Raw genomic sequence first — 15,500 nt, 5'->3', positions numbered from 1 at the left:
GCTTTCTGCCAACAACCTGTGAGGGACTGTGGCTTTCTGCCAGTAGGCATGTGAGTGAGCCGTATTGGAAGTGAATCCTCTAGGCCTCATCAAACCTTCAGATGATTGCAGCATCAGCTGGTGGCTTGACTGTAACCTCAGGAGATATCCTGAGACAGAACTACCCAGTTTAGCCACACTCAGATTCCTGTGTGAGATTATGCCTTTTGTTTTAAGCTGTTAAATTTGGAGAGTAATAGATAAGAAATACAATTGAAGAGACAAAAGTTAAACATTGTTAATTTAAAAGCAATTATAATAACAATAAATATAGATGTTTTTGTTATGAGATTTGGCCCTTGGAAACACCCACTGTATCTATACTCAGCCTGTATTCAGCATTTTCATTTTATTAAACAGGAAACCGAGAAACAGAAAAGTGAAATGATTTATTTATTGGAAGGAGTGGTGGTAGCTAAGAATTGAAACATACTTCTTTTCTTTTTCCACTTCTTTTTGAAATATGGCTCTATTAAAATATAGGTAAAGACTGAGTCAAAAATGACACCAACAAATTCAAAAGAGAGAGTTATAGTTTAGGAAACTTTTATTTAAAGAGAAGTTTTCTGAGAGCTGTCGTTTTATTATTAAATCATTTTGAGTGGTCTCAGTCATTTTATCTTTACACGCAGTTCAATTATGCCACTTTCGATTAATAAACATGAAGGAGATTTCAGTGGGTCATTTAACTCAGGCCTAGATATGAATATTTTTGAACAATTCTGCAAACATTTTTTAAGAACACTACAGCTGGCTAGGGAACACAAAGATAAATAAAATATCTCTGCCCATAGTTTATAAGTTAGTGATAGAGCAGATAATTTCAATACTATGGTAAGAGTACTGATATAGATATTCACAGGGAACAAGATGAAAATAGAGGAGGTACACCTAAGCCAGGCTAGGAGTTTGGGGAAGACAAATAACTTTCTCAAAGACATAGAGCTACTTTGCAGCATTTAGAATTTGTCTTGGCTGTTTTCTAGATACCTGGGAGTGGCAGGAACAAAATTGTAAGCTACCTGCCTATTATTATTCATGTATTGGTAAGATGCCCTCTGTTTTTCTACAGAGACCCTCTTAATAACCATTAATCAAAAACATTTTTGAGATATTATTCAAAATAATTTTTAAGGACCTTTTTTCCCCCAACCAAGATAAATGGAATGGACAGACACTAGAAAAAAATAAGATACATTAAAAACAAAACAAAACCCAGGAAGTATACAGAAGTATACATGAATTAAGAAGAATGGTTTTAGGAATATACATGAATTGGAAACATGAATTAGGAGACTGAATTATATAATATCAAACTGTAAGACTCTAACATTTGGGGTGTGGGATTCTTAAAAAAATTATTAAAGAAATCTTTTTAGTGGTTTGTCCTGCATATTTCTTGGTACTGGTTGATGAGAAACTTGTGACAAGGAGCTGCTAGGAAGGGAGGAAAGATTGCACCTGTGGATCAGTTTGGTAGACTCTGGTACTTGATTCTGTGAGTTTGAACAAGTGAATCACAGACATTATAGAGCCAAGGGAACTTCCAGCAGTCTTTCATGAATGAGTCAGTATGAATGAACAGGCCTTTTATAACTTCATTTTGAACTCTGACTGCAAACCAAAGGTCAGCAGGTCCTTCAATCCAGGGGCTACACAATGCCTGGAGGTGCTGATAGTTGGTTTTGGGAGATAGAGGGGAAAGAAAATTTAAGAAAGATAGAGCAGGAGACAAAAAGAAAGGGACTGTAAGAAGCAAAGAGGGAGAGACAGAAAGAAAAGTAAGAATTAATAACTACGATTTGTTAAGTATTGCTCTCCAGTGCGCTTTGCAAACTTGATCTCAATTCTCAAAAGAGTCCTCTGAGGTAGTACTGGGAGTATCTCTGTTTTACTGGTCAAGATACAGAAGTCATACATTAAAAAGAAAAAAAAAATGGCATATAGCTAGTAAGCAGCAAAGCTGTGATTGGAACTCAGGTCAGTCTGATTCCCAAATCCAGCGCTCTTATCCATAATGCCACAATGGGAATATATTCCCCTACTGTGATGTAAGAGATGACCATCACAGACAACTGCTGGCCCTTGGATTTTTTTTTTTTTTTAAGTTTGTAGACAAGCCTAACAGAATGAAGATTCCTTAATTGGATTTGCCTGTTATCCAATATTGCACACCACATCACATGCCGAGCTTCAGTTCCCTACATGAATCAGTTAGAACCTTCCCATTTAGCCTAATGAACCCTAATTTCAGACAAAGGTAACTGTCACCTTTTGTTTCATCCTGTGCTTTTATTTTTCAAATACCAGAGCCGACCTCTGAACTCAATCTGCACTTGCCTATTGATGCATAAATATCTATAATATCACAGTAAATTAAATTCTGTTTTAAAGGATTTCTATTTAACAATCTGTCAGAACTTTCACAGCATTTGATTTCTGGTCTCCTCTGTCCAGTGACAGGTTTATCTCAATATGGCTTGATTAATGAAACCTTTTATTTGGTGTAAGCACACCTATTATTACCATAATCTCTTAATGCTTGCTTAGGCAACACCGAGGTCTGGTGGCAGGGATTCTCAAAACTTCTAGCTTCTTTAGCTACACCAGAGAGCTTAAAGCTTGCCAACATTGGGTGAGATTAACGGGCCAGGAGACTGATGCCCTCCTAATGGGGAGCATGGTAACGTTAGTGTCAGCTCAATGATATAGCACTCTGTCTCGGAGGCTTGGCCCAACTCTCTTTTAACCTCTAGGGTTTAAGAATGTTTCTGACTTAGTGCCAACAAATCCGCCTTCCTCTCCACTGCTACTGTGTCCTTGCATGCCAGTCATTGGGGGGCGTGGCTGACGTCTCCCTTGGGAGCTGAGAAATTGCAAGTGCACTGTGTAGCTGGGAAGTGGGATGAAGTCTAAAATAAAAGAATGTATTGAAAAAGAGTATCTTAATGAAGCCAAGGAGCCAGGCACTAATAGCTCTTAAGAAATAGAAATGACTTTATGATGGATCTTCCACAAGCAACCTTTTCAGAAAAGAAGAGTGCAATTGAATTATGTTTTGATCCTGACAAGTATTTACCCCGGAGAGGAGCTGCCATTACTGCCAGATTATATTCTTTGCGTCCTACATGCTTCTAAAACACTGACAAAAAAATATTTTGGATTTCATATAGACTCAACATTGTCACTCTGTTTTACTTTGCTATTAAATATTTAATAATGTTAAAAGTGAGATATTGAAAATAAAATCTAAAACTTGTCTTCTCTATAGTTTTCCTATCTAGTATTTTCTGCGTTGGTAAACTGATAGGCTTCTGACATATATTGTACTGTTTCTTTATTTGTACCCCTGTCTGCCTCTAATGCTTAAAACATCTCGTACTTTTTTTTTCTTTCTCTTCAGTGGTTTAAATGCAACGAATTCACTTGGAGAGTTTCACTATTGTTTTTAAACTTTCTGAGGTAGGAAAGAAAACAAGGTAATTTTTTTTTTTTTTTTTTAAATACCTACAGCACCTAGTCTTCCTGGGTGGTCTCCCATCCAAGTACTCACCAGGCCCAACCCTGCTTAGCTTCTGAGATCAGATGGAAAACAAGGTAATATTAAATATGACTCACGATCCTAACAAATAAAGTAAAATAAGATAAAAGAAACAAATGAATGTTATTGTTAAAAATATTATGATTGTTAAAACTTTGTTAAGACTTGAATAGTCAAAGGGACAATAACCTCTGAAAACATTAGAAAAGGCATTTTATTTAGTGACCATATAAACTTGATCATTAATTTATTACTCAAGTTTGCAATTTGTTATTAAATATATATATGCTTATATAGACTTTAAAATACAGATGTTTTCTTTCGGTGTTTTAGAAGTGAAAAAGAAAATACTAAAGGAGGTATTTCTTTTGAAGGCATACCATCAGATTTTAATTATCAAATTAGCTTTAATTGGATTTATTATAATCACATGGAAAAAATAAATATGGTTTAGTTGTACCTTCAAAGTTAGATATATGGTTTAAGAATATCCATTCAAGAATATAAAGAAATAGAGAACCTTGTTTAATTTAAAATGATTCTCAAAGTTAATCAAATAATTTTTTAAAACATAAGGATCTTGTGTTCTATTTGAAAAAATATATGACGTTTTTCTTCATTAAAAATGTTCTTTTGCAAGAAAATACAGAAACTTCTTAATGAGATACTGGGCGGAGGATTATTATAATTCCACAGCATGTTTCTCAGTTTTTAGTTTATTTCACATCATGCTTTTTAACCTTCGACAACAAATATTGTTGTACCATGAAGACAGCAAATCCAAACAATTACATATGTAGTCCAAAGGCATACACAAGAAAATCAATATTTGACATCTTTGCAACTCCCTCTTTGCAGTAGCGTTCAATAGCTCTTATTCATTATACACTTATATCTCTTTCAGATTCGCCTTTGTCACTAGAAACCCATTTTTTTTTCTCCTTTGACTTCCACATAACTTCTTTGCCCTGTACTTTTACAGATGCCTTCTGGCTATAAATACTAATGAAATCTCTTTGCTTAATTCAATTTTGCTGGTACACTCACAGTTATGACCTAGCTTTCCCACGAGAGAGACTGATTGAACATTCTACTACCTTATGGATGGGAGCAAACATTCTTACAGAACTGGACTGACAATTTCCATAATTATAGAATTCACAGCCTAATGACCTTAAAAAACAATAAAAAGATCTCTTGTTAATTCCATTTCTGTTACTGACATTCAAGATATTTCATTTTTCACGGGACAACAAATTTACTTTTTATTTTCCAAAGAGCAGTCTCTCCTTTCCCCCCAGATTAAATTTTCTGAATATTGAAGTATTCCATTGAATATTTAGCATTTCTTTGTCTTTTAAAAGTTAGAATATTTATGATCCTTAGAATGCGTTTGACTGATTTATAGCAATCAATTATAAGAGTACGTTTTCAAATAGCCCTTTTAAAAATGAAAAATAGAATAATTAAAAAGATCACAAGTCCTCCCTTGCATATAATTATTTCATTATTTCATTACAGTGCAGAAATTATTTTTGCTGACTGTGAGCAATTTTAATTGAGTGAGATCTGTGTTAATATACGATAGTAAGCAGTTCTTCCTAAGAAATAAGATCACTAATTGCCTAAATTTTTATTCAGTACAGTGAGTCTTATGAGTCACATTATAATATAAACCTAATCACTAGGTAGAGTGGGCACAATACCTTTTCTGTAGTGTAGACATCCTAAAAGCATAACCTGCCTGCTAATTTATTCCTTCAACAGGTTTATTGTTTTATGAAGCATTTGTTTTGTAGAAAATTCTTTATCCAGTTATCACAGAAAAACTATGATAATGAAACATTAAAATTCAGACTTGAGGTCTACAAAAGCAGAAATAAGCAAAGCTAAAACACAGCATCAATGATTCTTCCTAAATACCAAAATGCTCAGCATCCTAGCATAGATTCTGGAAACTTTTGGCTTACAAATAAAGACTGTTCTTCAGAAATGGAAATCTCGAGTGTAGCAAAATAGCCTGCTATTAAATGAAGTTAAATTAAATGTTAATAATAGCCATTTTCTTGCAAAAATTTAACATTCATCATAAATGTTATAGTATCCTTGGCATATCTAAATATTTTATATACCTATAAGATATTTTCTTCCCAATAAATCTTTTACATTTATTTATTACTATGGGAGAATGTATAAACTAAAGTATAATAAAATTCATCAGAACCACTATGCTAACAACACAGACTGTTTTGATAAAATCCAAGAAAATATTTCAAAAAGTATATTTGTTTTTATGTATAGTTTAGTATTGAATAGGCTGTGGCTGGTTTAACTTAGGCCTTGAGTGAAAAGTACTGTATTTGAGTCTATTCTTAGTTTAAAATGTAATTTTTGAAAATGGAAACAAAATACTTGAAAAACTCAATGTTATTTATTAGTAAATGCATTTATTCATTCAGCAAATATTTATTAATAATTAATTTATTAATAATTCTAAATGTGCTAACTCTACTTTCTGATGCCTTTCCAAGAGAAGTGCTGACATTTTTGCCTTCTTTGCTTGGATTTAGGTATACTCATTTGCTGATAAAAGAAGTTCACCAGATTTGCCTTTAACTACCAACTCTGTAGAAGTTAAAGAGTTGTTTACAATTCTAATTTCTATATTTCCACATGATTTTGATATCAATGTGTCAGCAATGACTACAACCCTTTCAAAATCTCCAAGAAATAAGTTACTATTGTAGATAGAACAATTTTTATATTTGGAATTTTTCACTGGAGGTAAAGGATTATGTGCGTTATGGAGGGTAAACTAAATTGTTGGCTGTAGAAGGAGGCTGTCTTATAATGAAGGAATTCAAGCATAGTGCAATGTGAGGGTGATATGATCTAGAAGAATGAGAACAATACTGTTCAGAGTCCTGGTTTCTGGTACTTTCGTTAACTAGCTGTAAGACTTTGGACAAGTCTTGAAGTCTTTCTGGACCTTAGTTTCCAGATCTGGAAAGTGTGGGTAATAATCCTTACTCTGCTTTCCACTAGAGATGATGTCATGAGAAATAGTAGCTTCTTCATCTGTAAAATGGGAGTTGCAAATTAGAGCAGTTCTTAATCTGAGGTGATCCAAGAATCCCTTCGAGACTATGCAAATTTGTGTTTATGTGTTCATATGTACATCTTTCTGCGTATGAGGTCTACAGCTTTTGTCAGATTCTCAAATGGGCGAGTTACCCAAAAAATGTTAAGAAACAATGGATTTGAGAATCTCTAAGAACCTTTCTACTCTTAAATTCAAATTCCATTCTCCCTGTCTGAATAATATATATGCGAGCACTTTGGAAAACTACTAAACAAATGCAAAGTATCATTCTCCATCTCTCTTTATGGTTCTAGTCTATGTAAAAGTCATAGTCATACTTGAAAAGGTGATATTATATTATGTTCCATGGGTTATTGAAAAAATATATTACCTAAGGGAATCTCTCAAATACAAGGTTCAGTATTAGACCCCTAGGAGATTTAGAGTACGTCACAGAGACTTAGAGAAAATAGGACATCTAGGTAAGAGTATAAAAATATTTTAGTATAGGTTCAGTGTAGTTCAGTGGGTAAGCTTTAAGCTAGTAATTAAACTAATATGAAGCTATTGATTTAGTTCTAGTCTGGATTATGACACTTATAGCTATGTCTCAATTTCCTTCTCTCTAAAATGATTTTTGTAGTTCATACCTCACAAGATTTAGAGATTAAGTCATCTTGGTAGATTAGATTAGTTAGCATGGGTGCAAGTGTTTTTAGTCAACTGTACTGCATTACAAAAAAGCAAGGAATTCTCCATTCAAAAGAGGAAAATCCCACTTTTGAAGATTTCATGATTTTGAGGCAATGCAGGTTGAGGAGGGAATTGGGTTAGAGTCCCCTTAACTATAGTGAAAAAAAAATCTAAAGCACAGTATGAAGGTTCTTCATCTAAGAAATAGTTCACATGGGTCTCAGTTTACCTCTTCCTTTTTAGATTTGCATCAGAATGGAGTAAAAAGAGTATTTGGTTCGAGAATTTGTTCTTCCTAAGGATGAAACCGAGTTTCTAGATAGAAGGCAGAGATGGACTCTTACACATTCTTATATTCACAGCTATATGTAGGTACTCAAGAAAGTTTATTCATTGAATACTCTTGGGCTGGTTACTTTCTCTAAGCGATGTTTCTTCTATTCATAGGAATAATAAAAATTAAAAACCTGGCTACCACTTATTGGGTGAGTTAGAGAACTCTCTACCAAGTTCTTTACATATTGTTTGTTCTAGCCTCCCAACACTGTGAAATACTATTCCCCTTTTAAAAGTGAGAATTCTAAAGTTCACAGAAAATGAGTAACTTAAGACCATAACCGCCTTACAAATTTACTGGAAAGATAAAATTATATTATGTATTTGATTGTGCTTTGAAATCTATTAAGGCTATGTAGTTGCAATGCTGCTGCTGCCATTTTACTTTCTGTTCCTTTTGTCAGGTGCTCTAGCTTCAAAGATTTTACTTCATTAACAGCCACCCATTGAAGCAACAGGGTGCTTTCCCCTTGGTCCCCACCCAGTTTATTGAGATATACTTGACATACAGCAATGTGTAAGTTTCAGGTGTACAGCATAATCATTTGACTATATGTGTATATCATGAAATGATTATTAACCCTGTACCAGATATATGATATGCAAATGTTTTCTCCCATTTAGTAAAGAGCCCTTTCATTTTGCCGATGGTTTCCTTTGCTGTGCAGAAGCTTTTTAGTTTGATATAGTCTCACCTGTTTATTTATTTTTATTTTTATTTATTTTTTTTTACTTTACTTTTATTTTATTTTTAATTAAGTTTATTGGGGTAACATTAGTTAATACAATTATATAATTTTCAGGTGTACATTATCACTTGACATCTGTGTAGTCTATCATGTGTTTACCACCCAAAGTCCAGTTTCCTTCAGCTACCATATATTTGATTCCCTTTACCCACTTCACCCTCCTCCTAAACCCTATATTTGACTCCCTTTACTCTGTCTACCTCCTCTCTTCTCCCACCCTACTAGTAACCACTAGACTATAGTCCTCTGGTAACTACTAGCCTATATTCCATGTCCATGAATCTCTGTTTGTCCTGCTCATTTGTTGCTTTTAGGTTTATATTCCACATATAAGTGATATCATGTGATTTTCAACTTTTTCTGTCTGGCTTATTTCACTTAGCATGAGTTTCTCAAGGTCCATCCATGTTGTCACAAATGGCAGTTTTTCATCTCTTCTTTTGGCTGAGTAATATTCCATTGTATATATGTACCACAGCTTCTTTAGGCAATCATCTATGATAGGACACTTTGGTTGCTTCCATGTCCTGGCCATTGTGAATAATGCTGCTATGAACATCGATGTGCAAATATCTTTTTGGATATGGGTTTTCAAGTCTTTGTGGGTAAATAACCAGTAGAGGGATTGCTGGATCATATGGTAGATCAATTCTTAGTTTTTTGAGGAACTTCTATACTGTTTTCCATAGTGGCTGTACCAATTTGCAATCCCACCAGCAGTGTATGAGGGTTCTTTTTTCTCCTCATTCTTTCCAACATTTGTTATTACATGTCCTGTTGAGGGTAGCCATTCTAACAGGTGTGAGATAATATCTCATTATGGTTTTGATTTGCATTTCCCTAATAGCTTGAGATGCTGAACATCTTTTCATATATTTGTTGGCCATTTGTATGTCCTCTAGGGAAAAGTGTCCATTCAGGTCCTCTGCCCATTTTTTGATTGGATCATTTGTTTTTCTGTTCTTATTGTGTTGTATGAGTTCTTTGTATATTTTGGATATTAAGTCCTTATCAGAGGTGTTGCTTGCAGATATATTTTCCCATTTGGATGATTGTCTCTTTACCTTGTTGATGATTTCTTTTGCTGAGTAGAAACTTTTTTGTTTGATGTAGTCCCATTCATTTATTTATCTTAGCTTTTATTTCTCTTGTTGCCTTTGAGGTTGAATTCATAAAATCCTCTTTAAGTCCAAGGTCCCTGAGTTTAGTTCCTATGTTTTCTTCTATGCATTTTATTGTTTTAGGTCTTATATTTAGGTCCTTAATCTATTTAGAGTTAATTTTGATGTGTGGAGATAGACAACAGTCTAGTTTCATTTTTTGCAGGTGGCTTTCCAGTTTTCCCAGCACCACTTATTGAAAAGGCTTTCTTTTCTCCACTGTATGTTTTTGGCTTATTTGCCCATATAAATATGGGTTTATTTCTGGACTCTCAATTCTGTTCCACTGGTTCATGTGTCTGTTTTTCTGCCAATACTGTGCTGTTTTGATTACTGATGCTGTATAGTATAATTTGAAGTCAGGCAGAGTGATGCCTCCAGCCTCATTCTTTTTTCTCAGGATGGCTTTGGCAATTTGGAGTCTTTTGTGCTTCTATACAAATCTGATTTTTTTTGTTCTATTTGTTTAAAAAATGTTAATGGGATTGTGATGGGGATTGCATTAAATCTGTATGATCCTTTAGATAATAAGGTCATTTTAACTATGTTAATTCTTCCAATCCAAGAATGTGAAATATCTTTCCATTTCTTTATATCTTCTTCTATTTCTTTTAATAGGGTCTTATAGTTTTCACTGTATAGGTCCTTCATTTGTTTCGTTAAATTTATTCCTAGGTATTTTTGTTGTTGTTGCAATTGCGAAAGAAATTATTTTTTCCACTTCTTTTCCTGACACTTCGTTATTAGAGTATAGGAATGCTATAGATTTTTGAACGTTGATTTTGAATCCAGAGACTTTGCTGTGTTTGCTTATTGTTTCTAGTAGTGTTCTTGTGGAGTCGTTAGGGTTTTCTACATAGAGAATCATGTCATCCGCAAATAGTGACAGTTTGACTTCTTCGTTTCCTATTTGGATGCCTTTTATATCTTTCTCTTGTCTGATAGCACTCGCTAGGGCCTCCAATTTTATATTGAGTAACAGTGGTGATAGTGGACATCCTTGCCTTATTCCTGATCTTAGAGGGAAAGTTTTTAGTTTTTCACCATTACGTATAACATTGGATAAGGGTTTGTCATAGATGGCCTTTATTATGTTAAGATACTCTCCTATACTGATCTTGTTGAGTGTTTTGATCATATATGGATGCTGTTTCTTGTTGAAGACTTTTTCTGCATCTATTGATATGATTATATAATTTCTAGTTTTTAATTTGTTTATGTGGTGTATCACATTAATTGATTTGCATAGGTTGAACCATTCCTATGCCTCTGTGATGAAGCCCACTTGATCATGGTGTATAATCTTTGTAATATGTTGCTATATTCGGTTCGCTAGTATCTTATTTAGGATTTTTGCATCTGTGTTCATGGGAGATATTGGTCTGTAATTTTCTTTTTTTGTGTGTTATGTTTACCAGGTTTTGGTATCAGAGTAATATTGGCTTCATAAAATGCATTGGGAAGTATTGCTTCCTCTTCGATTTTTTTGGAAGAGTTTGAGGAGAATAACCACTTGTTTATTTTTGCTTTTGTTGCTTTTGCTTTTGGTGCCAATCATCTCAAAAAGAAAAAAGAAAAAGAAAAAAATTTATTATCCTTGTGATGGGAACTTTTAGAATTTACTCTCTTTCATATATACCATACAGCGGTGTTAACTGTAGTTCTCATATTGTATATTATGTCTCGTACTTATTTATCTTATAATTGGGTTTGTATTTTTTGACCACCTTCATCCAATCCTCCTCCCTCAACAACAAATCTGATCTCTTTTCTGAGAGGGTGCTTTGATAGAAATTTTAAGGTACATTGTGTTTCAAAAATGCAGGTTCAGTGATGACAGGAAATAGTTGTACCTAGGTCATTTTTGATTGGGCTAGATGCATCCGTTCTGTCACCAAGTAGCTGTTGCTGGGAGCTGAGACAAGGAAAGAAGAGTAACCATGAATGTTTGATGAATGAGACCCTTTGTAAATATTCTGCCTGCAGCTCCTCCCTCCACCTCACCATTAAAATAGATTAAGATCACAAAAACCAAGAAGTTCATATCTAAAGCTAAGATTCAAGGTTGGAGTATCATGGGTCTTAACTGGTGAGTGTAAAACCAGTAATCTTTGTAGGACCAAGATCATGAATTTGCTTTGAATTTCTTGTTTTCTGTGGAGCTGAGATTTATATTAACTGTAATATACAATGTTGAAATACATTAAAGCTTCATGACATAACAAAGATAGGTTTATAATTATAGACTAACACCATCTCTCAGTTTGTCAGTGGAGGAATGGTTTAGTCAAGTTAGAGGAAAACTACTGATTACCATGCAGAATTACCTTTTATTTCCAACTGCTATATTTCTCCTTCGTTTTAAAAATACCTCTTTATGGGGCAATTTGATTTCGTTCAATTTTTTCTACTTAAAAATTTAATAGAAGGTCTAGTGGAGGAGTTTGATCATTTATTGCACATTTACATATTCACTAATAATGATGAAAGATTTGTTGGTTGTCTAGTTTATCTGAGAGAAATGAGCCACACCATAAGAGAGGGTGGGGAATCTGGGCTCAATGCCCAGGATATTTTCTTTGCTATTTGGATCACTGTGTTTACTAGAATATTTATTAATCCCACTCTTGGATAATGCTTATTGCCGATGACCATTGCTGAACTGAAATATTAAACCATATGTAATATATCTTCAATAAAATTTAGATTTAAAAGTCCCTAAATGATATATGTATCTGATAGTCCTTAATGAAAACTGACGAAAGGGATTTCGAAGAATGGATAGGCTTAATAGTAACAATTCTTTTCATTCATGTGGAAAGAAGTTTAGAATTATGAAATGAAACAGGAATTAGCACAACATTTGGGGTAGGATTGTACCAATTCTTGGATGCATAAGTTGCTATGTTGATAAATATTTGGCTCTTCTACTATATCTCTGGTGAAGGCCTTTTCTGAAGTTCTTTAAGACCAGTTCTTTTTTGGAATATAGCTTAGCCATAGTTAGACTATCAGGGGACTTTCCGATAATTCTCTTTTGAGTAATTCAATACACAGCATGATTTTCTCTTATTATTGAACCGATGCCTCAGCAAAGGGTTAGAGGAATTCTGCTGTTTGTAGCGAAAATCTTGTGCCAAGAGCATTAACCTTGAAGTTCTATACACTTTGCAGGTCAGGCAATTACCGCAGTTATCCTATTTACTTATTTAAGGATGTGGCAAGAAGAGCTTCCCAAGAATGGACTGATAAATGTGAGTGGAGGGGGAAAAAATCAATTTCTTTTCTTGAAAGGATAGATCTAGAATTGTAATGATGGAAGGAATTCTAAGATTCAGTTAAAATATCTCTTGAACAGGTCAGAACAGGCGAATAGTCTGATGTATTGGAGTGTGCCTGTGCAGTCAAGAGGGGTAGAATATTTGAAATGAGACAATTTTTAAGAATTTGATCAAATCCAGTGGTCTTCAAATTTCGTAGAGCCTCAAGTTCCTTTATTCAAACAAAATCTTATATATTTAATATGTAAAGCAGGCTTAAGGGGAGCTATTCTCCTTGAAGCCAAAGAGGTCATACCTGTTCATATGCTTCCCCTTCTTCCTTCCTTCTGAGCACAGTTTGAGAATCACTCATCTAATCCAACTCTTTCATTTGACAAATATGAGCATTCATCTCCAAGAGAAGAGAGCCAACTTATTCAAGGTTGTATAAATGAATGGTGTTAGGGCTGATTCCCAGACCAGTGCTCTGTTCTATTATGTACTTTCTACCTCAGACATTCTTTCTGTTTCTTGCTTGGAATTCTGGGAAGAGAGCCACCCTCTGCACTAGAACGTTAGGGAAAAGCAATGCGGTCAGGGGTTGTGAAGACAAGTGGAGAATGTGAGTCACTAATACCATTCTCCTAGTCCTAGTGTTCAACCAAGGACGGGTATTTATTGACCACCTATTATTATGTGTAAGGCTTAGTTTGAGGGTACAAGGGAAGTACAGAATCCCAGAATAGAGGAAGAAATCATATCTTTACTATTCTTTGCCATATATTTTCTCCTTAAAAATATGAACAAGGTGGTAATTTAAAAAATACATATCATGCATTCACTATAGTGGTTTCGGGCAGGGACTTTGAAGTCAGACTGCCTAGTTTTGAAGTGGCCCAGACACTTGTCGTGGGCAAATTACTTAACTTCTCAGTGCCTGTTTTCTCATCATAAAGTGAGAAACATAAATTACCTGTATCACAGAATCGTGAGGATGAAATATACATTTATATATAAAACTTATAATTTATATATGTGCTAGGTACTATACATATATTTGTGTATATATGTATACATATACTATACATACACACATATTATGTATATATATATTTAAAATCTGACACATAGTACTAGGTAAATCTTAGCTATTATGATTATTATGATTCTCATATCATTCGCAATGACAATTCAAGAGTCTCTTCTAAATTAGTGTTTTGCTTTTGTACTTCTTATATATGTTGTTAAACAAATCATATGGGAATTATATTCTGAATACCTAAATTATCAAAGCATCGTTAATTCGGTTTGATAATCTTCATTTCTTATTTTAGAAAATGGCATGTTTAACTTCTGTATATACTTGTCTCAGTGAGTTTGGGCTGCTATAACAAAATACCACAGACTGGGTAGTTTATAAACAACAGAAATTTATTTCTCACAGTTCTGGAGGCTGGAAGTCTAAGATCAGGGTGCCAGCATTGTCAGGTCTGGTGAAGATTCTCTTCTGAGTTGCAGACTGCCAACTTCTCATTGCACCTCACGTGGAGGAAAGAGCAGATTGCTGGAACAAATTCTTGTGTCTCTTCCTATGAGGACACTAATTCTAATCACAAGGTGTCCACCTTCATAACCTTATTACTACTCAAAAGCCCCACCTCCTAATACCATAATATTGGGGGTTGGGATTTCAACATGAATTTTGGGGGGAGCACATTTAGTTCGTAATGATAATCTAATGATCATTTTACAGTATATATAATATATGCAGTATGATATATTTCACTTACTCATGACTAGTAAGATGCTTTATACATCTTAAATGGGAATCTTTGTAGAAATATATAGCACTTGCCAGTGATAACCTAATACTATCACTTATTCTTCTTAATATATGTGCTATCTCCTCAAACAAAAAGTAAGACTGTGGAAATAAACAATGTTATATGTATCTTTTCATGTTTCTAGAATCTAGCCTTGTGCCTTGCACATTGAAAGCAATCAAAAGATGTTTGCTATGTCATGACTTCTACTGTTAATGGCAACATCTTTCAATTTTTTCTTTTCTAATTTTAAACTGTCAGCCCAATTATAACATCTTCTGACTAATTTTTCTTTGTTCCACTGGATCTAAGGTTCATAAATTTGTTGAACCATGAATAAAAGCAAAAAGCTAGCACATGTAGGTAAGAGCCATATGTGTCGCTTTAATGAATAGTCATCACGACATATGGAGGAGGACTGCCTGATTAATTATTGGGTTTGATGGAGTCGCTGCCTGCCTGAACAAGTCAGTCCAGGGGCCAATTTATAGTGGCAAAATCCTGTGATGGGCTGGTCTGACCGATAAACAAAGTAAATAAATGAACCAAGTTGATTCAGTAGCCCAGATAATTTGCTAGATTAACACAGAAATATTATATTTCTTCTTAACAGGAAGATTTACATACTTTTTGGAATTATGTAGAGTCTTATGGTGATATTCCATTTACTTGTGTTTTAGTAATTTAATAATAAATTTCTTTAGCACAAATAAACAAAATATTTTTCTTTCTTTAGAGCCAGTGATGCTAATTGTGAGTCATATTAATAGATAGTCAAATGAACAGGTGTTTTTAGACTAATTTTTTAGAGTAATGA

The sequence above is a fragment of the Rousettus aegyptiacus genome, unplaced genomic scaffold, assembly GCF_014176215.1.
Source record: "Rousettus aegyptiacus isolate mRouAeg1 unplaced genomic scaffold, mRouAeg1.p scaffold_m13_p_1, whole genome shotgun sequence".
Lineage (NCBI taxonomy): Eukaryota > Metazoa > Chordata > Mammalia > Chiroptera > Pteropodidae > Rousettus > Rousettus aegyptiacus.
The sequence above is the reverse complement of the archived record's forward strand: the minus strand, read 5'-3'. Positions refer to the sequence as shown.